We start from the raw sequence: 27,865 nt of genomic DNA on the forward strand, positions 1-27,865 counted from the left end.
AAATCAGTTAACGATGAAATCAGTTAACGATGAAATCAGTTAACGATGAAATCAGTTAAATGAAGATGAAATCAGTTAACGATGAAATCAGTTAACGATGAAATCAGTTAACGATGAAATCAATTAAATGAAGATGAAATCAGTTAACGATGAAATCAGTTAAATGAAGATGAAATCAGTTAACGATGAAATCAGTTAAAGATGAAATCAGTTAACGATGAAATCAGTTAACGATGAAATCAGTTAACGATGAAATCAGTTAAATGAAGATGAAATCAGTTAACGATGAAATCAGTTAAATGAAGAATGAAAATGAAATCAGTTAAATGAAGATGAAATCAGTTAACGATGAAATCAGTTAACGATGAAATCAGTTAACGAGGAAATCAGTTAAATGAAGATGAAATCAGTTAACGATGAAATCAGTTAACAATGAAATCAGTTAAATGAAGATGAAATCAGTTAACGATGAAATCAGTTAACGATGAAATCAGTTAACGATGAAATCAGTTAACGATGAAATCAGTTAAATGAAGATGAAATCAGTTAACGATGAAATCAGTTAACGATGAAATCAGTTAAATGAAGATGAAATCAGTTAACGATGAAATCAGTTAACGATGAAATCAATTAACGATGAAATCAGTTAAATGAAGATGAAATCAGTTAAAGATGAAATCAGTTAAATGAAGAATGAAGATGAAATCAGTTAACGATGAAATCAATTAACGATGAAATCAGTTAACGATGAAATCAGTTAAATGAAGATGAAATCAGTTAACGATGAAATCAGTTAACGATGAAATCAGTTAAATGAAGAATGAAAATGAAATCAGTTAACGATGAAATCAATTAACGATGAAATCAGTTAACGATGAAATCAGTTAAATGAAGATGAAATCAGTTAACGATGAAATCAGTTAACGATGAAATCAGTTAAATGAAGATGAAATCAGTTAACGATGAAATCAGTTAACGATGAAATCAGTTAACGATGAAATCAGTTAAATGAAGATGAAATCAGTTAACGATGAAATCAGTTAACGATGAAATCAGTTAACGATGAAATCAATTAAATGAAGATGAAATCAGTTAACGATGAAATCAGTTAACGATGAAATCAGTTAAATGAAGATGAAATCAGTTAAATGAAGATGAAATCAGTTAACGATGAAATCAGTTAACGATGAAATCAGTTAACGATGAAATCAGTTAAATGAAGATGAAATCAGTTAAAGATGAAATCAGTTAACGATGAAATCAGTTAACGATGAAATCAGTTAAATGAAGATGAAATCAGTTAACGATGAAATCAGTTAACGATGAAATCAATTAACGATGAAATCAGTTAAATGAAGATGAAATCAGTTAACGATGAAATCAGTTAAAGATGAAATCAGTTAAATGAAGAATGAAGATGAAATCAGTTAACGATGAAATCAGTTAAATGAAGATGAAATCAGTTAACGATGAAATCAATTAACGATGAAATCAGTTAACGATGAAATCAATTAACGATGAAATCAGTTAAATGAAGATGAAATCAGTTAACGATGAAATCAGTTAAAGATGAAATCAGTTAAATGAAGAATGAAGATGAAATCAGTTAACGATGAAATCAGTTAAATGAAGATGAAATCAGTTAACGATGAAATCAATTAACGATGAAATCAGTTAACGATGAAATCAATTAACGATGAAATCAGTTAAATGAAGATGAAATCAGTTAACGATGAAATCAGTTAACGATGAAATCAGTTAACGATGAAATCAATTAACGATGAAATCAGTTAAATGAAGATGAAATCAGTTAAAGATGAAATCAGTTAACGATGAAATCAGTTAACGATGAAATCAGTTAAATGAAGATGAAATCAGTTAACGATGAAATCAGTTAACGATGAAATCAATTAACGATGAAATCAGTTAAATGAAGATGAAATCAGTTAACGATGAAATCAGTTAAAGATGAAATCAGTTAAATGAAGAATGAAGATGAAATCAGTTAACGATGAAATCAGTTAAATGAAGATGAAATCAGTTAACGATGAAATCAATTAACGATGAAATCAGTTAACGATGAAATCAATTAACGATGAAATCAGTTAAATGAAGATGAAATCAGTTAACGATGAAATCAGTTAAAGATGAAATCAGTTAAATGAAGAATGAAGATGAAATCAGTTAACGATGAAATCAGTTAAATGAAGATGAAATCAGTTAACGATGAAATCAATTAACGATGAAATCAGTTAACGATGAAATCAATTAACGATGAAATCAGTTAAATGAAGATGAAATCAGTTAACGATGAAATCAGTTAAAGATGAAATCAGTTAAATGAAGAATGAAGATGAAATCAGTTAACGATGAAATCAGTTAAATGAAGATGAAATCAGTTAACGATGAAATCAATTAACGATGAAATCAGTTAACGATGAAATCAATTAACGATGAAATCAGTTAAATGAAGATGAAATCAGTTAACGATGAAATCAGTTAACGATGAAATCAGTTAACGATGAAATCAATTAACGATGAAATCAGTTAAATGAAGATGAAATCAGTTAACGATGAAATCAGTTAAAGATGAAATCAGTTAAATGAAGAATGAAGATGAAATCAGTTAACGATGAAATCAGTTAAATGAAGATGAAATCAGTTAACGATGAAATCAGTTAACGATGAAATCAGTTAACGATGAAATCAGTTAAATGAAGATGAAATCAGTTAACGATGAAATCAGTTAAATGAAGAATGAAGATGAAATCAGTTAACGATGAAATCAATTAACGATGAAATCAGTTAAATGAAGATGAAATCAGTTAACGATGAAATCAGTTAACGATGAAATCAGTTAAATGAAGAATGAAAATGAAATCAGTTAACGATGAAATCAATTAACGATGAAATCAGTTAACGATGAAATCAGTTAAATGAAGATGAAATCAGTTAACGATGAAATCAGTTAACGATGAAATCAGTTAAATGAAGATGAAATCAGTTAACGATGAAATCAGTTAACGATGAAATCAGTTAACGATGAAATCAGTTAAATGAAGATGAAATCAGTTAACGATGAAATCAGTTAACGATGAAATCAATTAAATGAAGATGAAATCAGTTAACGATGAAATCAGTTAAATGAAGAATGAAAATGAAATCAGTTAAATGAAGATGAAATCAGTTAACGATGAAATCAGTTAACGATGAAATCAGTTAAATGAAGATGAAATCAGTTAACGATGAAATCAGTTAACGATGAAATCAGTTAACGATGAAATCAGTTAACGATGAAATCAATTAAATGAAGAATGAAAATGAAATCAGTTAAATGAAGATGAAATCAGTTAACGATGAAATCAGTTAACGATGAAATCAGTTAAATGAAGATGAAATCAGTTAACGATGAAATCAGTTAACAATGAAATCAGTTAAATGAAGATGAAATCAGTTAACGATGAAATCAGTTAACGATGAAATCAGTTAACGATGAAATCAGTTAAATGAAGATGAAATCAGTTAAAGATGAAATCAGTTAACGATGAAATCAGTTAACGATGAAATCAGTTAAATGAAGATGAAATCAGTTAACGATGAAATCAGTTAACGATGAAATCAATTAACGATGAAATCAGTTAAATGAAGATGAAATCAGTTAACGATGAAATCAGTTAAAGATGAAATCAGTTAAATGAAGAATGAAGATGAAATCAGTTAACGATGAAATCAGTTAAATGAAGATGAAATCAGTTAACGATGAAATCAGTTAACGATGAAATCAGTTAAATGAAGATGAAATCAGTTAACGATGAAATCAGTTAAATGAAGAATGAAGATGAAATCAGTTAACGATGAAATCAATTAACGATGAAATCAGTTAACGATGAAATCAGTTAAATGAAGATGAAATCAGTTAACGATGAAATCAGTTAACGATGAAATCAGTTAAATGAAGAATGAAAATGAAATCAGTTAACGATGAAATCAATTAACGATGAAATCAGTTAACGATGAAATCAGTTAAATGAAGATGAAATCAGTTAACGATGAAATCAGTTAAATGAAGATGAAATCAGTTAACGATGAAATCAGTTAACGATGAAATCAGTTAACGATGAAATCAGTTAAATGAAGATGAAATCAGTTAACGATGAAATCAGTTAACGATGAAATCAGTTAACGATGAAATCAATTAAATGAAGATGAAATCAGTTAACGATGAAATCAGTTAAATGAAGATGAAATCAGTTAACGATGAAATCAGTTAACGATGAAATCAGTTAACGATGAAATCAGTTAAATGAAGATGAAATCAGTTAAAGATGAAATCAGTTAACGATGAAATCAGTTAACGATGAAATCAGTTAAATGAAGATGAAATCAGTTAACGATGAAATCAGTTAACGATGAAATCAATTAACGATGAAATCAGTTAAATGAAGATGAAATCAGTTAACGATGAAATCAGTTAAAGATGAAATCAGTTAAATGAAGAATGAAGATGAAATCAGTTAACGATGAAATCAGTTAAATGAAGATGAAATCAGTTAACGATGAAATCAATTAACGATGAAATCAGTTAACGATGAAATCAATTAACGATGAAATCAGTTAAATGAAGATGAAATCAGTTAACGATGAAATCAGTTAAAGATGAAATCAGTTAAATGAAGAATGAAGATGAAATCAGTTAACGATGAAATCAGTTAAATGAAGATGAAATCAGTTAACGATGAAATCAATTAACGATGAAATCAGTTAACGATGAAATCAATTAACGATGAAATCAGTTAAATGAAGATGAAATCAGTTAACGATGAAATCAGTTAAAGATGAAATCAGTTAAATGAAGAATGAAGATGAAATCAGTTAACGATGAAATCAGTTAAATGAAGATGAAATCAGTTAACGATGAAATCAGTTAACGATGAAATCAGTTAAATGAAGATGAAATCAGTTAACGATGAAATCAGTTAAATGAAGAATGAAGATGAAATCAGTTAACGATGAAATCAATTAACGATGAAATCAGTTAACGATGAAATCAGTTAAATGAAGATGAAATCAGTTAACGATGAAATCAGTTAACGATGAAATCAGTTAAATGAAGAATGAAAATGAAATCAGTTAACGATGAAATCAATTAACGATGAAATCAGTTAACGATGAAATCAGTTAAATGAAGATGAAATCAGTTAACGATGAAATCAGTTAACGATGAAATCAGTTAAATGAAGATGAAATCAGTTAACGATGAAATCAGTTAACGATGAAATCAGTTAACGATGAAATCAGTTAAATGAAGATGAAATCAGTTAACGATGAAATCAGTTAACGATGAAATCAGTTAACGATGAAATCAATTAAATGAAGATGAAATCAGTTAACGATGAAATCAGTTAAATGAAGAATGAAAATGAAATCAGTTAAATGAAGATGAAATCAGTTAACGATGAAATCAGTTAACGATGAAATCAGTTAAATGAAGATGAAATCAGTTAACGATGAAATCAGTTAAATGAAGATGAAATCAGTTAACGATGAAATCAGTTAAAGATGAAATCAGTTAACGATGAAATCAGTTAACGATGAAATCAGTTAACGATGAAATCAGTTAACGATGAAATCAGTTAAATGAAGATGAAATCAGTTAACGATGAAATCAGTTAAATGAAGAATGAAAATGAAATCAGTTAAATGAAGATGAAATCAGTTAACGATGAAATCAGTTAACGATGAAATCAGTTAACGATGAAATCAGTTAAATGAAGATGAAATCAGTTAACGATGAAATCAGTTAACAATGAAATCAGTTAAATGAAGATGAAATCAGTTAACGATGAAATCAGTTAACGATGAAATCAGTTAACGATGAAATCAGTTAAATGAAGATGAAATCAGTTAAAGATGAAATCAGTTAACGATGAAATCAGTTAACGATGAAATCAGTTAAATGAAGATGAAATCAGTTAACGATGAAATCAGTTAACGATGAAATCAATTAACGATGAAATCAGTTAAATGAAGATGAAATCAGTTAACGATGAAATCAGTTAAAGATGAAATCAGTTAAATGAAGAATGAAGATGAAATCAGTTAACGATGAAATCAGTTAAATGAAGATGAAATCAGTTAACGATGAAATCAGTTAACGATGAAATCAGTTAACGATGAAATCAGTTAAATGAAGATGAAATCAGTTAACGATGAAATCAGTTAAATGAAGAATGAAAATGAAATCAGTTAACGATGAAATCAATTAACGATGAAATCAGTTAACGATGAAATCAGTTAAATGAAGATGAAATCAGTTAACGATGAAATCAGTTAACGATGAAATCAGTTAAATGAAGATGAAATCAGTTAACGATGAAATCAGTTAACGATGAAATCAGTTAACGATGAAATCAGTTAAATGAAGATGAAATCAGTTAACGATGAAATCAGTTAACGATGAAATCAGTTAACGATGAAATCAATTAAATGAAGATGAAATCAGTTAACGATGAAATCAGTTAACGATGAAATCAGTTAAATGAAGATGAAATCAGTTAAATGAAGATGAAATCAGTTAACGATGAAATCAGTTAACGATGAAATCAGTTAACGATGAAATCAGTTAAATGAAGATGAAATCAGTTAAAGATGAAATCAGTTAACGATGAAATCAGTTAACGATGAAATCAGTTAAATGAAGATGAAATCAGTTAACGATGAAATCAGTTAACGATGAAATCAATTAACGATGAAATCAGTTAAATGAAGATGAAATCAGTTAACGATGAAATCAGTTAAAGATGAAATCAGTTAAATGAAGAATGAAGATGAAATCAGTTAACGATGAAATCAGTTAAATGAAGATGAAATCAGTTAACGATGAAATCAATTAACGATGAAATCAGTTAACGATGAAATCAGTTAACGATGAAATCAGTTAAATGAAGATGAAATCAGTTAAAGATGAAATCAGTTAACGATGAAATCAGTTAACGATGAAATCAGTTAAATGAAGATGAAATCAGTTAACGATGAAATCAGTTAACGATGAAATCAATTAACGATGAAATCAGTTAAATGAAGATGAAATCAGTTAACGATGAAATCAGTTAAAGATGAAATCAGTTAAATGAAGAATGAAGATGAAATCAGTTAACGATGAAATCAGTTAAATGAAGATGAAATCAGTTAACGATGAAATCAATTAACGATGAAATCAGTTAACGATGAAATCAATTAATGATGAAATCAGTTAAATGAAGAATGAAGATGAAATCAGTTAACGATGAAATCAGTTAAATGAAGATGAAATCAGTTAACGATGAAATCAATTAACGATGAAATCAGTTAACGATGAAATCAATTAATGATGAAATCAGTTAAATGAAGATGAAATCAGTTAACGATGAAATCAGTTAAAGATGAAATCAGTTAAATGAAGAATGAAGATGAAATCAGTTAACGATGAAATCAGTTAACGATGAAATCAGTTAACGATGAAATCAATTAACGATGAAATCAGTTAAATGAAGATGAAATCAGTTAACGATGAAATCAGTTAAAGATGAAATCAGTTAAATGAAGAATGAAGATGAAATCAGTTAACGATGAAATCAGTTAAATGAAGATGAAATCAGTTAACGATGAAATCAGTTAACGATGAAATCAGTTAACGATGAAATCAATTAAATGAAGATGAAATCAGTTAACGATGAAATCAGTTAAATGAAGATGAAATCAGTTAACGATGAAATCAGTTAAAGATGAAATCAGTTAACGATGAAATCAGTTAACGATGAAATCAGTTAAATGAAGATGAAATCAGTTAACGATGAAATCAGTTAAATGAAGAATGAAAATGAAATCAGTTAAATGAAGATGAAATCAGTTAACGATGAAATCAGTTAACGATGAAATCAGTTAAATGAAGATGAAATCAGTTAACGATGAAATCAGTTAACAATGAAATCAGTTAAATGAAGATGAAATCAGTTAACGATGAAATCAGTTAACGATGAAATCAGTTAACGATGAAATCAGTTAAATGAAGATGAAATCAGTTAACGATGAAATCAGTTAAATGAAGAATGAAGATGAAATCAGTTAACGATGAAATCAATTAACGATGAAATCAGTTAACGATGAAATCAGTTAAATGAAGATGAAATCAGTTAACGATGAAATCAGTTAACGATGAAATCAGTTAAATGAAGAATGAAAATGAAATCAGTTAACGATGAAATCAATTAACGATGAAATCAGTTAACGATGAAATCAGTTAAATGAAGATGAAATCAGTTAACGATGAAATCAGTTAACGATGAAATCAGTTAAATGAAGATGAAATCAGTTAACGATGAAATCAGTTAACGATGAAATCAGTTAACGATGAAATCAGTTAAATGAAGATGAAATCAGTTAACGATGAAATCAGTTAACGATGAAATCAGTTAACGATGAAATCAATTAAATGAAGATGAAATCAGTTAACGATGAAATCAGTTAAATGAAGAATGAAAATGAAATCAGTTAAATGAAGATGAAATCAGTTAACGATGAAATCAGTTAACGATGAAATCAGTTAAATGAAGATGAAATCAGTTAACGATGAAATCAGTTAACGATGAAATCAGTTAACGATGAAATCAATTAAATGAAGATGAAATCAGTTAACGATGAAATCAGTTAAATGAAGATGAAATCAGTTAACGATGAAATCAGTTAAAGATGAAATCAGTTAACGATGAAATCAGTTAACGATGAAATCAGTTAAATGAAGATGAAATCAGTTAACGATGAAATCAGTTAAATGAAGAATGAAAATGAAATCAGTTAAATGAAGATGAAATCAGTTAACGATGAAATCAGTTAACGATGAAATCAGTTAACGATGAAATCAGTTAAATGAAGATGAAATCAGTTAACGATGAAATCAGTTAACTATGAAATCAATTAACGATGAAATCAGTTAAATGAAGATGAAATCAGTTAACGATGAAATCAGTTAAAGATGAAATCAGTTAAATGAAGAATGAAGATGAAATCAGTTAACGATGAAATCAGTTAAATGAAGATGAAATCAGTTAACGATGAAATCAGTTAAAGATGAAATCAGTTAAATGAAGAATGAAGATGAAATCAGTTAACGATGAAATCAGTTAACGATGAAATCAGTTAACGATGAAATCAATTAACGATGAAATCAGTTAAATGAAGATGAAATCAGTTAACGATGAAATCAGTTAAAGATGAAATCAGTTAAATGAAGAATGAAGATGAAATCAGTTAACGATGAAATCAGTTAAATGAAGATGAAATCAGTTAACGATGAAATCAGTTAACGATGAAATCAGTTAACGATGAAATCAGTTAACGATGAAATCAATTAAATGAAGATGAAATCAGTTAACGATGAAATCAGTTAAATGAAGATGAAATCAGTTAACGATGAAATCAGTTAAAGATGAAATCAGTTAACGATGAAATCAGTTAACGATGAAATCAGTTAACGATGAAATCAGTTAAATGAAGATGAAATCAGTTAACGATGAAATCAGTTAAATGAAGAATGAAAATGAAATCAGTTAAATGAAGATGAAATCAGTTAACGATGAAATCAGTTAACGATGAAATCAGTTAAATGAAGATGAAATCAGTTAACGATGAAATCAGTTAACAATGAAATCAGTTAAATGAAGATGAAATCAGTTAACGATGAAATCAGTTAACGATGAAATCAGTTAACGATGAAATCAGTTAACGATGAAATCAGTTAAATGAAGATGAAATCAGTTAACGATGAAATCAGTTAAATGAAGAATGAAGATGAAATCAGTTAACGATGAAATCAATTAACGATGAAATCAGTTAACGATGAAATCAGTTAAATGAAGATGAAATCAGTTAACGATGAAATCAGTTAACGATGAAATCAGTTAAATGAAGATGAAATCAGTTAACGATGAAATCAGTTAACGATGAAATCAGTTAACGATGAAATCAGTTAAATGAAGATGAAATCAGTTAACGATGAAATCAGTTAACGATGAAATCAGTTAACGATGAAATCAATTAAATGAAGATGAAATCAGTTAACGATGAAATCAGTTAAATGAAGAATGATAATGAAATCAGTTAAATGAAGATGAAATCAGTTAACGATGAAATCAGTTAACGATGAAATCAGTTAAATGAAGATGAAATCAGTTAACGATGAAATCAGTTAACGATGAAATCAGTTAACGATGAAATCAATTAAATGAAGATGAAATCAGTTAACGATGAAATCAGTTAAATGAAGATGAAATCAGTTAACGATGAAATCAGTTAAAGATGAAATCAGTTAACGATGAAATCAGTTAACGATGAAATCAGTTAAATGAAGATGAAATCAGTTAACGATGAAATCAGTTAAATGAAGAATGAAAATGAAATCAGTTAAATGAAGATGAAATCAGTTAACGATGAAATCAGTTAACGATGAAATCAGTTAACGAGGAAATCAGTTAAATGAAGATGAAATCAGTTAACGATGAAATCAGTTAACAATGAAATCAGTTAAATGAAGATGAAATCAGTTAACGATGAAATCAGTTAACGATGAAATCAGTTAACGATGAAATCAGTTAAATGAAGATGAAATCAGTTAACGATGAAATCAGTTAACGATGAAATCAATTAACGATGAAATCAGTTAAATGAAGATGAAATCAGTTAACGATGAAATCAGTTAAAGATGAAATCAGTTAAATGAAGAATGAAGATGAAATCAGTTAACGATGAAATCAATTAACGATGAAATCAGTTAACGATGAAATCAGTTAAATGAAGATGAAATCAGTTAACGATGAAATCAGTTAACGATGAAATCAGTTAAATGAAGAATGAAAATGAAATCAGTTAACGATGAAATCAATTAACGATGAAATCAGTTAACGATGAAATCAGTTAAATGAAGATGAAATCAGTTAACGATGAAATCAGTTAACGATGAAATCAGTTAAATGAAGATGAAATCAGTTAACGATGAAATCAGTTAACGATGAAATCAGTTAACGATGAAATCAGTTAAATGAAGATGAAATCAGTTAACGATGAAATCAGTTAACGATGAAATCAGTTAACGATGAAATCAATTAAATGAAGATGAAATCAGTTAACGATGAAATCAGTTAACGATGAAATCAGTTAAATGAAGATGAAATCAGTTAAATGAAGATGAAATCAGTTAACGATGAAATCAGTTAACGATGAAATCAGTTAACGATGAAATCAGTTAAATGAAGATGAAATCAGTTAAAGATGAAATCAGTTAACGATGAAATCAGTTAACGATGAAATCAGTTAAATGAAGATGAAATCAGTTAACGATGAAATCAGTTAACGATGAAATCAATTAACGATGAAATCAGTTAAATGAAGATGAAATCAGTTAACGATGAAATCAGTTAAAGATGAAATCAGTTAAATGAAGAATGAAGATGAAATCAGTTAACGATGAAATCAGTTAAATGAAGATGAAATCAGTTAACGATGAAATCAATTAACGATGAAATCAGTTAACGATGAAATCAATTAACGATGAAATCAGTTAAATGAAGATGAAATCAGTTAACGATGAAATCAGTTAAAGATGAAATCAGTTAAATGAAGAATGAAGATGAAATCAGTTAACGATGAAATCAGTTAAATGAAGATGAAATCAGTTAACGATGAAATCAATTAACGATGAAATCAGTTAACGATGAAATCAATTAACGATGAAATCAGTTAAATGAAGATGAAATCAGTTAACGATGAAATCAGTTAACGATGAAATCAGTTAACGATGAAATCAATTAACGATGAAATCAGTTAAATGAAGATGAAATCAGTTAAAGATGAAATCAGTTAACGATGAAATCAGTTAACGATGAAATCAGTTAACGATGAAATCAGTTAAATGAAGATGAAATCAGTTAACGATGAAATCAGTTAACGATGAAATCAATTAACGATGAAATCAGTTAAATGAAGATGAAATCAGTTAACGATGAAATCAGTTAAAGATGAAATCAGTTAAATGAAGAATGAAGATGAAATCAGTTAACGATGAAATCAGTTAAATGAAGATGAAATCAGTTAACGATGAAATCAATTAACGATGAAATCAGTTAACGATGAAATCAATTAACGATGAAATCAGTTAAATGAAGATGAAATCAGTTAACGATGAAATCAGTTAAAGATGAAATCAGTTAAATGAAGAATGAAGATGAAATCAGTTAACGATGAAATCAGTTAAATGAAGATGAAATCAGTTAACGATGAAATCAATTAACGATGAAATCAGTTAACGATGAAATCAATTAACGATGAAATCAGTTAAATGAAGATGAAATCAGTTAACGATGAAATCAGTTAAAGATGAAATCAGTTAAATGAAGAATGAAGATGAAATCAGTTAACGATGAAATCAGTTAAATGAAGATGAAATCAGTTAACGATGAAATCAATTAACGATGAAATCAGTTAACGATGAAATCAATTAACGATGAAATCAGTTAAATGAAGATGAAATCAGTTAACGATGAAATCAGTTAACGATGAAATCAGTTAACGATGAAATCAATTAACGATGAAATCAGTTAAATGAAGATGAAATCAGTTAACGATGAAATCAGTTAAAGATGAAATCAGTTAAATGAAGAATGAAGATGAAATCAGTTAACGATGAAATCAGTTAAATGAAGATGAAATCAGTTAACGATGAAATCAGTTAACGATGAAATCAGTTAACGATGAAATCAGTTAAATGAAGATGAAATCAGTTAACGATGAAATCAGTTAAATGAAGAATGAAGATGAAATCAGTTAACGATGAAATCAATTAACGATGAAATCAGTTAACGATGAAATCAGTTAAATGAAGATGAAATCAGTTAACGATGAAATCAGTTAACGATGAAATCAGTTAAATGAAGAATGAAAATGAAATCAGTTAACGATGAAATCAATTAACGATGAAATCAGTTAACGATGAAATCAGTTAAATGAAGATGAAATCAGTTAACGATGAAATCAGTTAACGATGAAATCAGTTAAATGAAGATGAAATCAGTTAACGATGAAATCAGTTAACGATGAAATCAGTTAACGATGAAATCAGTTAAATGAAGATGAAATCAGTTAACGATGAAATCAGTTAACGATGAAATCAGTTAACGATGAAATCAATTAAATGAAGATGAAATCAGTTAACGATGAAATCAGTTAAATGAAGAATGAAAATGAAATCAGTTAAATGAAGATGAAATCAGTTAACGATGAAATCAGTTAACGATGAAATCAGTTAAATGAAGATGAAATCAGTTAACGATGAAATCAGTTAACGATGAAATCAGTTAACGATGAAATCAATTAAATGAAGATGAAATCAGTTAACGATGAAATCAGTTAAATGAAGATGAAATCAGTTAACGATGAAATCAGTTAAAGATGAAATCAGTTAACGATGAAATCAGTTAACGATGAAATCAGTTAAATGAAGATGAAATCAGTTAACGATGAAATCAGTTAAATGAAGAATGAAAATGAAATCAGTTAAATGAAGATGAAATCAGTTAACGATGAAATCAGTTAACGATGAAATCAGTTAACGATGAAATCAGTTAAATGAAGATGAAATCAGTTAACGATGAAATCAGTTAACAATGAAATCAGTTAAATGAAGATGAAATCAGTTAACGATGAAATCAGTTAACGATGAAATCAGTTAACGATGAAATCAGTTAAATGAAGATGAAATCAGTTAACGATGAAATCAGTTAAATGAAGAATGAAGATGAAATCAGTTAACGATGAAATCAATTAACGATGAAATCAGTTAACGATGAAATCAGTTAAATGAAGATGAAATCAGTTAACGATGAAATCAGTTAACGATGAAATCAGTTAAATGAAGAATGAAAATGAAATCAGTTAACGATGAAATCAATTAACGATGAAATCAGTTAACGATGAAATCAGTTAAATGAAGATGAAATCAGTTAACGATGAAATCAGTTAAATGAAGATGAAATCAGTTAACGATGAAATCAGTTAACGATGAAATCAGTTAACGATGAAATCAATTAAATGAAGATGAAATCAGTTAACGATGAAATCAGTTAAATGAAGAATGAAAATGAAATCAGTTAAATGAAGATGAAATCAGTTAACGATGAAATCAGTTAACGATGAAATCAGTTAAATGAAGATGAAATCAGTTAACGATGAAATCAGTTAACGATGAAATCAGTTAACGATGAAATCAATTAAATGAAGATGAAATCAGTTAACGATGAAATCAGTTAAATGAAGATGAAATCAGTTAACGATGAAATCAGTTAACGATGAAATCAGTTAACGATGAAATCAGTTAACGATGAAATCAGTTAAATGAAGATGAAATCAGTTAACGATGAAATCAGTTAAATGAAGAATGAAAATGAAATCAGTTAAATGAAGATGAAATCAGTTAACGATGAAATCAGTTAACGATGAAATCAGTTAACGAGGAAATCAGTTAAATGAAGATGAAATCAGTTAACGATGAAATCAGTTAACAATGAAATCAGTTAAATGAAGATGAAATCAGTTAACGATGAAATCAGTTAACGATGAAATCAGTTAACGATGAAATCAGTTAACGATAAAATCAGTTAAATGAAGATGAAATCAGTTAAAGATGAAATCAGTTAACGATGAAATCAGTTAACGATGAAATCAGTTAAATGAAGATGAAATCAGTTAACGATGAAATCAGTTAACGATGAAATCAATTAACGATGAAATCAGTTAAATGAAGATGAAATCAGTTAACGATGAAATCAGTTAAAGATGAAATCAGTTAAATGAAGAATGAAGATGAAATCAGTTAACGATGAAATCAATTAACGATGAAATCAGTTAACGATGAAATCAGTTAAATGAAGATGAAATCAGTTAACGATGAAATCAGTTAACGATGAAATCAGTTAAATGAAGAATGAAAATGAAATCAGTTAACGATGAAATCAATTAACGATGAAATCAGTTAACGATGAAATCAGTTAAATGAAGATGAAATCAGTTAACGATGAAATCAGTTAACGATGAAATCAGTTAAATGAAGATGAAATCAGTTAACGATGAAATCAGTTAACGATGAAATCAGTTAACGATGAAATCAGTTAAATGAAGATGAAATCAGTTAACGATGAAATCAGTTAACGATGAAATCAATTAAATGAAGATGAAATCAGTTAACGATGAAATCAGTTAACGATGAAATCAGTTAAATGAAGATGAAATCAGTTAAATGAAGATGAAATCAGTTAACGATGAAATCAGTTAACGATGAAATCAGTTAAATGAAGATGAAATCAGTTAAAGATGAAATCAGTTAACGATGAAATCAGTTAACGATGAAATCAGTTAAATGAAGATGAAATCAGTTAACGATGAAATCAGTTAACGATGAAATCAATTAACGATGAAATCAGTTAAATGAAGATGAAATCAGTTAACGATGAAATCAGTTAAAGATGAAATCAGTTAAATGAAGAATGAAGATGAAATCAGTTAACGATGAAATCAGTTAAATGAAGATGAAATCAGTTAACGATGAAATCAATTAACGATGAAATCAGTTAACGATGAAATCAATTAACGATGAAATCAGTTAAATGAAGATGAAATCAGTTAACGATGAAATCAGTTAAAGATGAAATCAGTTAAATGAAGAATGAAGATGAAATCAGTTAACGATGAAATCAGTTAAATGAAGATGAAATCAGTTAACGATGAAATCAATTAACGATGAAATCAGTTAACGATGAAATCAATTAACGATGAAATCAGTTAACGATGAAATCAATTAACGATGAAATCAGTTAAATGAAGATGAAATCAGTTAACGATGAAATCAGTTAACGATGAAATCAGTTAACGATGAAATCAATTAACGATGAAATCAGTTAAATGAAGATGAAATCAGTTAAAGATGAAATCAGTTAACGATGAAATCAGTTAACGATGAAATCAGTTAAATGAAGATGAAATCAGTTAACGATGAAATCAGTTAACGATGAAATCAATTAACGATGAAATCAGTTAAATGAAGATGAAATCAGTTAACGATGAAATCAGTTAAAGATGAAATCAGTTAAATGAAGAATGAAGATGAAATCAGTTAACGATGAAATCAGTTAAATGAAGATGAAATCAGTTAACGATGAAATCAATTAACGATGAAATCAGTTAACGATGAAATCAATTAACGATGAAATCAGTTAAATGAAGATGAAATCAGTTAACGATGAAATCAGTTAAAGATGAAATCAGTTAAATGAAGAATGAAGATGAAATCAGTTAACGATGAAATCAGTTAAATGAAGATGAAATCAGTTAACGATGAAATCAATTAACGATGAAATCAGTTAACGATGAAATCAATTAACGATGAAATCAGTTAAATGAAGATGAAATCAGTTAACGATGAAATCAGTTAAAGATGAAATCAGTTAAATGAAGAATGAAGATGAAATCAGTTAACGATGAAATCAGTTAAATGAAGATGAAATCAGTTAACGATGAAATCAATTAACGATGAAATCAGTTAACGATGAAATCAATTAACGATGAAATCAGTTAAATGAAGATGAAATCAGTTAACGATGAAATCAGTTAACGATGAAATCAGTTAACGATGAAATCAATTAACGATGAAATCAGTTAAATGAAGATGAAATCAGTTAACGATGAAATCAGTTAAAGATGAAATCAGTTAAATGAAGAATGAAGATGAAATCAGTTAACGATGAAATCAGTTAAATGAAGATGAAATCAGTTAACGATGAAATCAGTTAACGATGAAATCAGTTAACGATGAAATCAGTTAAATGAAGATGAAATCAGTTAACGATGAAATCAGTTAAATGAAGAATGAAGATGAAATCAGTTAACGATGAAATCAATTAACGATGAAATCAGTTAACGATGAAATCAGTTAACTGAAGATGAAATCAGTTAACGATGAAATCAGTTAACGATGAAATCAGTTAAATGAAGAATGAAAATGAAATCAGTTAACGATGAAATCAATTAACGATGAAATCAGTTAACGATGAAATCAGTTAAATGAAGATGAAATCAGTTAACGATGAAATCAGTTAACGATGAAATCAGTTAAATGAAGATGAAATCAGTTAACGATGAAATCAGTTAACGATGAAATCAGTTAACGATGAAATCAGTTAAATGAAGATGAAATCAGTTAACGATGAAATCAGTTAACGATGAAATCAATTAAATGAAGATGAAATCAGTTAACGATGAAATCAGTTAAATGAAGAATGAAAATGAAATCAGTTAAATGAAGATGAAATCAGTTAACGATGAAATCAGTTAACGATGAAATCAGTTAAATGAAGATGAAATCAGTTAACGATGAAATCAGTTAACGATGAAATCAGTTAACGATGAAATCAATTAAATGAAGAATGAAAATGAAATCAGTTAAATGAAGATGAAATCAGTTAACGATGAAATCAGTTAACGATGAAATCAGTTAAATGAAGATGAAATCAGTTAACGATGAAATCAGTTAACAATGAAATCAGTTAAATGAAGATGAAATCAGTTAACGATGAAATCAGTTAACGATGAAATCAGTTAACGATGAAATCAGTTAAATGAAGATGAAATCAGTTAAAGATGAAATCAGTTAACGATGAAATCAGTTAACGATGAAATCAGTTAAATGAAGATGAAATCAGTTAACGATGAAATCAGTTAACGATGAAATCAATTAACGATGAAATCAGTTAAATGAAGATGAAATCAGTTAACGATGAAATCAGTTAAAGATGAAATCAGTTAAATGAAGAATGAAGATGAAATCAGTTAACGATGAAATCAGTTAAATGAAGATGAAATCAGTTAACGATGAAATCAGTTAACGATGAAATCAGTTAAAGATGAAATCAGTTAAATGAAGATGAAATCAGTTAACGATGAAATCAGTTAAATGAAGAATGAAGATGAAATCAGTTAACGATGAAATCAATTAACGATGAAATCAGTTAACGATGAAATCAGTTAAATGAAGATGAAATCAGTTAACGATGAAATCAGTTAACGATGAAATCAGTTAAATGAAGAATGAAAATGAAATCAGTTAACGATGAAATCAATTAACGATGAAATCAGTTAACGATGAAATCAGTTAAATGAAGATGAAATCAGTTAACGATGAAATCAGTTAACGATGAAATCAGTTAAATGAAGATGAAATCAGTTAACGATGAAATCAGTTAACGATGAAATCAGTTAACGATGAAATCAGTTAAATGAAGATGAAATCAGTTAACGATGAAATCAGTTAACGATGAAATCAGTTAACGATGAAATCAATTAAATGAAGATGAAATCAGTTAACGATGAAATCAGTTAAATGAAGATGAAATCAGTTAACGATGAAATCAGTTAACGATGAAATCAGTTAACGATGAAATCAGTTAAATGAAGATGAAATCAGTTAAAGATGAAATCAGTTAACGATGAAATCAGTTAACGATGAAATCAGTTAAATGAAGATGAAATCAGTTAACGATGAAATCAGTTAACGATGAAATCAATTAACGATGAAATCAGTTAAATGAAGATGAAATCAGTTAACGATGAAATCAGTTAAAGATGAAATCAGTTAAATGAAGAATGAAGATGAAATCAGTTAACGATGAAATCAGTTAAATGAAGATGAAATCAGTTAACGATGAAATCAATTAACGATGAAATCAGTTAACGATGAAATCAATTAACGATGAAATCAGTTAAATGAAGATGAAATCAGTTAACGATGAAATCAGTTAAAGATGAAATCAGTTAAATGAAGAATGAAGATGAAATCAGTTAACGATGAAATCAGTTAAATGAAGATGAAATCAGTTAACGATGAAATCAATTAACGATGAAATCAGTTAACGATGAAATCAATTAACGATGAAATCAGTTAAATGAAGATGAAATCAGTTAACGATGAAATCAGTTAAAGATGAAATCAGTTAAATGAAGAATGAAGATGAAATCAGTTAACGATGAAATCAGTTAAATGAAGATGAAATCAGTTAACGATGAAATCAGTTAACGATGAAATCAGTTAAATGAAGATGAAATCAGTTAACGATGAAATCAGTTAAATGAAGAATGAAGATGAAATCAGTTAACGATGAAATCAATTAACGATGAAATCAGTTAACGATGAAATCAGTTAAATGAAGATGAAATCAGTTAACGATGAAATCAGTTAACGATGAAATCAGTTAAATGAAGATGAAATCAGTTAACGATGAAATCAGTTAACGATGAAATCAGTTAAATGAAGATGAAATCAGTTAACGATGAAATCAGTTAACGATGAAATCAGTTAACGATGAAATCAATTAAATGAAGATGAAATCAGTTAACGATGAAATCAGTTAACGATGAAATCAGTTAAATGAAGATGAAATCAGTTAAATGAAGATGAAATCAGTTAACGATGAAATCAGTTAACGATGAAATCAGTTAACGATGAAATCAGTTAACGATGAAATCAGTTAAATGAAGATGAAATCAGTTAAAGATGAAATCAGTTAACGATGAAATCAGTTAACGATGAAATCAGTTAAATGAAGATGAAATCAGTTAACGATGAAATCAGTTAACGATGAAATCAATTAACGATGAAATCAGTTAAATGAAGATGAAATCAGTTAACGATGAAATCAGTTAAAGATGAAATCAGTTAAATGAAGAATGAAGATGAAATCAGTTAACGATGAAATCAGTTAAATGAAGATGAAATCAGTTAACGATGAAATCAATTAACGATGAAATCAGTTAACGATGAAATCAATTAACGATGAAATCAGTTAAATGAAGATGAAATCAGTTAACGATGAAATCAGTTAAAGATGAAATCAGTTAAATGAAGAATGAAGATGAAATCAGTTAACGATGAAATCAGTTAAATGAAGATGAAATCAGTTAACGATGAAATCAATTAACGATGAAATCAGTTAACGATGAAATCAATTAACGATGAAATCAGTTAAATGAAGATGAAATCAGTTAACGATGAAATCAGTTAAAGATGAAATCAGTTAAATGAAGAATGAAGATGAAATCAGTTAACGATGAAATCAGTTAAATGAAGATGAAATCAGTTAACGATGAAATCAATTAACGATGAAATCAGTTAACGATGAAATCAATTAACGATGAAATCAGTTAAATGAAGATGAAATCAGTTAACGATGAAATCAGTTAAAGATGAAATCAGTTAAATGAAGAATGAAGATGAAATCAGTTAACGATGAAATCAGTTAAATGAAGATGAAATCAGTTAACGATGAAATCAGTTAACGATGAAATCAGTTAACGATGAAATCAGTTAAATGAAGATGAAATCAGTTAACGATAAAATCAGTTAAATGAAGAATGAAGATGAAATCAGTTAACGATGAAATCAATTAACGATGAAATCAGTTAACGATGAAATCAGTTAAATGAAGATGAAATCAGTTAACGATGAAATCAGTTAACGATGAAATCAGTTAAATGAAGAATGAAAATGAAATCAGTTAACGATGAAATCAATTAACGATGAAATCAGTTAACGATGAAATCAGTTAAATGAAGATGAAATCAGTTAACGATGAAATCAGTTAACGATGAAATCAGTTAAATGAAGATGAAATCAGTTAACGATGAAATCAGTTAACGATGAAATCAGTTAACGATGAAATCAGTTAAATGAAGATGAAATCAGTTAACGATGAAATCAGTTAACGATGAAATCAGTTAACGATGAAATCAATTAAATGAAGATGAAATCAGTTAACGATGAAATCAGTTAAATGAAGAATGAAAATGAAATCAGTTAAATGAAGATGAAATCAGTTAACGATGAAATCAGTTAACGATGAAATCAGTTAAATGAAGATGAAATCAGTTAACGATGAAATCAGTTAACGATGAAATCAGTTAACGATGAAATCAATTAAATGAAGATGAAATCAGTTAACGATGAAATCAGTTAAATGAAGATGAAATCAGTTAACGATGAAATCAGTTAACGATGAAATCAGTTAAATGAAGATGAAATCAGTTAAAGATGAAATCAGTTAACGATGAAATCAGTTAACGATGAAATCAGTTAAATGAAGATGAAATCAGTTAACGATGAAATCAGTTAACGATGAAATCAATTAACGATGAAATCAGTTAAATGAAGATGAAATCAGTTAACGATGAAATCAGTTAAAGATGAAATCAGTTAAATGAAGAATGAAGATGAAATCAGTTAACGATGAAATCAGTTAAATGAAGATGAAATCAGTTAACGATGAAATCAGTTAACGATGAAATCAGTTAACGATGAAATCAGTTAAATGAAGATGAAATCAGTTAACGATGAAATCAGTTAAATGAAGAATGAAAATGAAATCAGTTAACGATGAAATCAATTAACGATGAAATCAGTTAACGATGAAATCAGTTAAATGAAGATGAAATCAGTTCACGATGAAATCAGTTAAATGAAGAATGAAAATGAAATCAGTTAAATGAAGATGAAATCAGTTAACGATGAAATCAGTTAAATGAAGAATGAAAATGAAATCAGTTAAATGAAGATGAAATCAGTTAACGATGAAATCAGTTAAATGAAGATGAAATCAGTTAACGATGAAATCAGTTAACGATGAAATCAATTAAATGAAGATGAAATCAGTTAACGATGAAATCAGTTAAATGAAGAATGAAATCAGTTAACGATGAAATCAGTTAACGATGAAATCAGTTAAATGAAGAATGAAAATGAAATCAGTTAACGATGAAATCAATTAACGATGAAATCAGTTAAATGAAGATGAAATCAGTTAACGATGAAATCAGTTAACGATGAAATCAGTTAAATGAAGAATGAAAATGAAATCAGTTAACGATGAAATCAATTAACGATGAAATCAGTTAACGATGAAATCAGTTAAATGAAGATGAAATCAGTTAACGATGAAATCAGTTAACGATGAAATCAGTTAACGATGAAATCAGTTAAATGAAGATGAAATCAGTTAACGATGAAATCAGTTAACGATGAAATCAGTTAACGATGAAATCAGTTAAATGAAGATGAAATCAGTTAACGATGAAATCAGTTAACGATGAAATCAGTTAACGATGAAATCAATTAAATGAAGATGAAATCAGTTAACGATGAAATCAGTTAACGATGAAATCAGTTAAATGAAGATGAAATCAGTTAAATGAAGATGAAATCAGTTAACGATGAAATCAGTTAACGATGAAATCAGTTAACGATGAAATCAGTTAAATGAAGATGAAATCAGTTAAAGATGAAATCAGTTAACGATGAAATCAGTTAACGATGAAATCAGTTAAATGAAGATGAAATCAGTTAACGATGAAATCAGTTAACGATGAAATCAATTAACGATGAAATCAGTTAAATGAAGATGAAATCAGTTAACGATGAAATCAGTTAAAGATGAAATCAGTTAAATGAAGAATGAAGATGAAATCAGTTAACGATGAAATCAGTTAAATGAAGATGAAATCAGTTAACGATGAAATCAATTAACGATGAAATCAGTTAACGATGAAATCAATTAACGATGAAATCAGTTAAATGAAGATGAAATCAGTTAACGATGAAATCAGTTAAAGATGAAATCAGTTAAATGAAGAATGAAGATGAAATCAGTTAACGATGAAATCAGTTAACGATGAAATCAGTTAACGATGAAATCAATTAACGATGAAATCAGTTAAATGAAGATGAAATCAGTTAACGATGAAATCAATTAACGATGAAATCAGTTAACGATGAAATCAGTTAACGATGAAATCAATTAAATGAAGATGAAATCAGTTAACGATGAAATCAGTTAAATGAAGATGAAATCAGTTAACGATGAAATCAGTTAAAGATGAAATCAGTTAACGATGAAATCAGTTAACGATGAAATCAGTTAAATGAAGATGAAATCAGTTAAATGAAGATGAAATCAGTTAACGATGAAATCAGTTAAATGAAGATGAAATCAGTTAAAGATGAAATCAGTTAACGATGAAATCAGTTAAATGAAGATGAAATCAGTTAAATGAAGATGAAATCAGTTAACGATGAAATCAGTTAAATGAAGATGAAATCAGTTAACGATGAAATCAATTAACGATGAAATCAGTTAAATGAAGATGAAATCAGTTAACGATGAAATCAGTTAACGATGAAATCAGTTAAATGAAGAATGAAAATGAAATCAGTTAACGATGAAATCAATTAACGATGAAATCAGTTAACGATGAAATCAGTTAAATGAAGATGAAATCAGTTAACGATGAAATCAGTTAACGATGAAATCAGTTAAATGAAGATGAAATCAGTTAACGATGAAATCAGTTAACGATGAAATCAATTAAATGAAGATGAAATCAGTTAACGATGAAATCAGTTAAATGAAGAATGAAAATGAAATCAGTTAAATGAAGATGAAATCAGTTAACGATGAAATCAGTTAACGATGAAATCAGTTAAATGAAGATGAAATCAGTTAACGATGAAATCAGTTAACGATGAAATCAGTTAACGATGAAATCAATTAAATGAAGATGAAATCAGTTAACGATGAAATCAGTTAAATGAAGATGAAATCAGTTAACGATGAAATCAGTTAAAGATGAAATCAGTTAACGATGAAATCAGTTAACGATGAAATCAGTTAACGATGAAATCAGTTAAATGAAGATGAAATCAGTTAACGATGAAATCAGTTAAATGAAGAATGAAAATGAAATCAGTTAAATGAAGATGAAATCAGTTAACGATGAAATCAGTTAACGATGAAATCAGTTAACGATGAAATCAGTTAAATGAAGATGAAATCAGTTAACGATGAAATCAGTTAACAATGAAATCAGTTAAATGAAGATGAAATCAGTTAACGATGAAATCAGTTAACGATGAAATCAGTTAACGATGAAATCAGTTAAATGAAGATGAAATCAGTTAAAGATGAAATCAGTTAACGATGAAATCAGTTAACGATGAAATCAGTTAAATGAAGATGAAATCAGTTAACGATGAAATCAGTTAACGATGAAATCAATTAACGATGAAATCAGTTAAATGAAGATGAAATCAGTTAACGATGAAATCAGTTAAAGATGAAATCAGTTAAATGAAGAATGAAGATGAAATCAGTTAACGATGAAATCAGTTAAATGAAGATGAAATCAGTTAACGATGAAATCAGTTAACGATGAAATCAGTTAACGATGAAATCAGTTAAATGAAGATGAAATCAGTTAACGATGAAATCAGTTAAATGAAGAATGAAGATGAAATCAGTTAACGATGAAATCAATTAACGATGAAATCAGTTAACGATGAAATCAGTTAAATGAAGATGAAATCAGTTAACGATGAAATCAGTTAACGATGAAATCAGTTAACGATGAAATCAGTTAAATGAAGATGAAATCAGTTAACGATGAAATCAGTTAACGATGAAATCAGTTAACGATGAAATCAATTAAATGAAGATGAAATCAGTTAACGATGAAATCAGTTAACGATGAAATCAGTTAAATGAAGATGAAATCAGTTAAATGAAGATGAAATCAGTTAACGATGAAATCAGTTAACGATGAAATCAGTTAAATGAAGATGAAATCAGTTAAAGATGAAATCAGTTAACGATGAAATCAGTTAAAGATGAAATCAGTTAAATGAAGATGAAATCAGTTAACGATGAAATCAGTTAAATGAAGATGAAATCAGTTAACGATGAAATCAGTTAAATGAAGATGAAATCAGTTAACGATGAAATCAGTTAACGATGAAATCAATTAACGATGAAATCAGTTAACGATGAAATCAATTAACGATGAAATCAGTTAAATGAAGATGAAATCAGTTAACGATGAAATCAGTTAAAGATGAAATCAGTTAAATGAAGAATGAAGATGAAATCAGTTAACGATGAAATCAGTTAAATGAAGATGAAATCAGTTAACGATGAAATCAATTAACGATGAAATCAGTTAACGATGAAATCAATTAACGATGAAATCAGTTAAATGAAGATGAAATCAGTTAACGATGAAATCAGTTAAAGATGAAATCAGTTAAATGAAGAATGAAGATGAAATCAGTTAACGATGAAATCAGTTAAATGAAGATGAAATCAGTTAACGATGAAATCAATTAACGATGAAATCAGTTAACGATGAAATCAATTAACGATGAAATCAGTTAAATGAAGATGAAATCAGTTAACGATGAAATCAGTTAAAGATGAAATCAGTTAAATGAAGAATGAAGATGAAATCAGTTAACGATGAAATCAGTTAAATGAAGATGAAATCAGTTAACGATGAAATCAATTAACGATGAAATCAGTTAACGATGAAATCAATTAACGATGAAATCAGTTAAATGAAGATGAAATCAGTTAACGATGAAATCAGTTAAAGATGAAATCAGTTAAATGAAGAATGAAGATGAAATCAGTTAACGATGAAATCAGTTAAATGAAGATGAAATCAGTTAACGATGAAATCAGTTAAAGATGAAATCAGTTAACGATGAAATCAGTTAAATGAAGATGAAATCAGTTAACGATGAAATCAGTTAAATGAAGAATGAAGATGAAATCAGTTAACGATGAAATCAATTAACGATGAAATCAGTTAACGATGAAATCAGTTAAATGAAGATGAAATCAGTTAACGATGAAATCAGTTAACGATGAAATCAGTTAAATGAAGAATGAAAATGAAATCAGTTAACGATGAAATCAATTAACGATGAAATCAGTTAACGATGAAATCAGTTAAATGAAGATGAAATCAGTTAACGATGAAATCAGTTAACGATGAAATCAGTTAAATGAAGATGAAATCAGTTAACGATGAAATCAGTTAACGATGAAATCAGTTAACGATGAAATCAGTTAAATGAAGATGAAATCAGTTAACGATGAAATCAGTTAACGATGAAATCAGTTAACGATGAAATCAGTTAACGATGAAATCAATTAAATGAAGATGAAATCAGTTAACGATGAAATCAGTTAAATGAAGAATGAAAATGAAATCAGTTAAATGAAGATGAAATCAGTTAACGATGAAATCAGTTAACGATGAAATCAGTTAAATGAAGATGAAATCAGTTAACGATGAAATCAGTTAACGATGAAATCAGTTAACGATGAAATCAATTAAATGAAGATGAAATCAGTTAACGATGAAATCAGTTAAATGAAGATGAAATCAGTTAACGATGAAATCAGTTAAAGATGAAATCAGTTAACGATGAAATCAGTTAACGATGAAATCAGTTAACGATGAAATCAGTTAAATGAAGATGAAATCAGTTAACGATGAAATCAGTTAAATGAAGAATGAAAATGAAATCAGTTAAATGAAGATGAAATCAGTTAACGATGAAATCAGTTAACGATGAAATCAGTTAACGATGAAATCAGTTAAATGAAGATGAAATCAGTTAACGATGAAATCAGTTAACAATGAAATCAGTTAAATGAAGATGAAATCAGTTAACGATGAAATCAGTTAACGATGAAATCAGTTAACGATGAAATCAGTTAACGATGAAATCAGTTAAATGAAGATGAAATCAGTTAACGATGAAATCAGTTAACGATGAAATCAGTTAAATGAAGATGAAATCAGTTAACGATGAAATCAGTTAACGATGAAATCAGTTAAATGAAGATGAAATCAGTTAACGATGAAATCAGTTAACGATGAAATCAGTTAACGATGAAATCAATTAAATGAAGATGAAATCAGTTAACGATGAAATCAGTTAAATGAAGATGAAATCAGTTAACGATGAAATCAGTTAAAGATGAAATCAGTTAACGATGAAATCAGTTAACGATGAAATCAGTTAACGATGAAATCAGTTAAATGAAGATGAAATCAGTTAACGATGAAATCAGTTAAATGAAGAATGAAAATGAAATCAGTTAAATGAAGATGAAATCAGTTAACGATGAAATCAGTTAACGATGAAATCAGTTAACGATGAAATCAGTTAAATGAAGAATGAAAATGAAATCAGTTAACGATGAAATCAATTAACGATGAAATCAGTTAACGATGAAATCAGTTAAATGAAGATGAAATCAGTTAACGATGAAATCAGTTAACGATGAAATCAGTTAAATGAAGATGAAATCAGTTAACGATGAAATCAGTTAACGATGAAATCAGTTAACGATGAAATCAGTTAAATGAAGATGAAATCAGTTAACGATGAAATCAGTTAACGATGAAATCAGTTAACGATGAAATCAATTAAATGAAGATGAAATCAGTTAACGATGAAATCAGTTAAATGAAGAATGAAAATGAAATCAGTTAAATGAAGATGAAATCAGTTAACGATGAAATCAGTTAACGATGAAATCAGTTAAATGAAGATGAAATCAGTTAACGATGAAATCAGTTAACGATGAAATCAGTTAACGATGAAATCAATTAAATGAAGATGAAATCAGTTAACGATGAAATCAGTTAAATGAAGATGAAATCAGTTAACGATGAAATCAGTTAAAGATGAAATCAGTTAACGATGAAATCAGTTAACGATGAAATCAGTTAACGATGAAATCAGTTAAATGAAGATGAAATCAGTTAACGATGAAATCAGTTAAAAGAAGAATGAAAATGAAATCAGTTAAATGAAGATGAAATCAGTTAACGATGAAATCAGTTAACGATGAAATCAGTTAACGATGAAATCAGTTAAATGAAGATGAAATCAGTT

The sequence above is a fragment of the Semicossyphus pulcher genome, unplaced genomic scaffold (genome assembly GCF_022749685.1).
Source record: "Semicossyphus pulcher isolate SPU_LCO1_2020_fin unplaced genomic scaffold, fSemPul1.0.p SCAF_16, whole genome shotgun sequence".
Classification (NCBI taxonomy): Eukaryota; Metazoa; Chordata; class Actinopteri; order Labriformes; family Labridae; genus Semicossyphus; species Semicossyphus pulcher.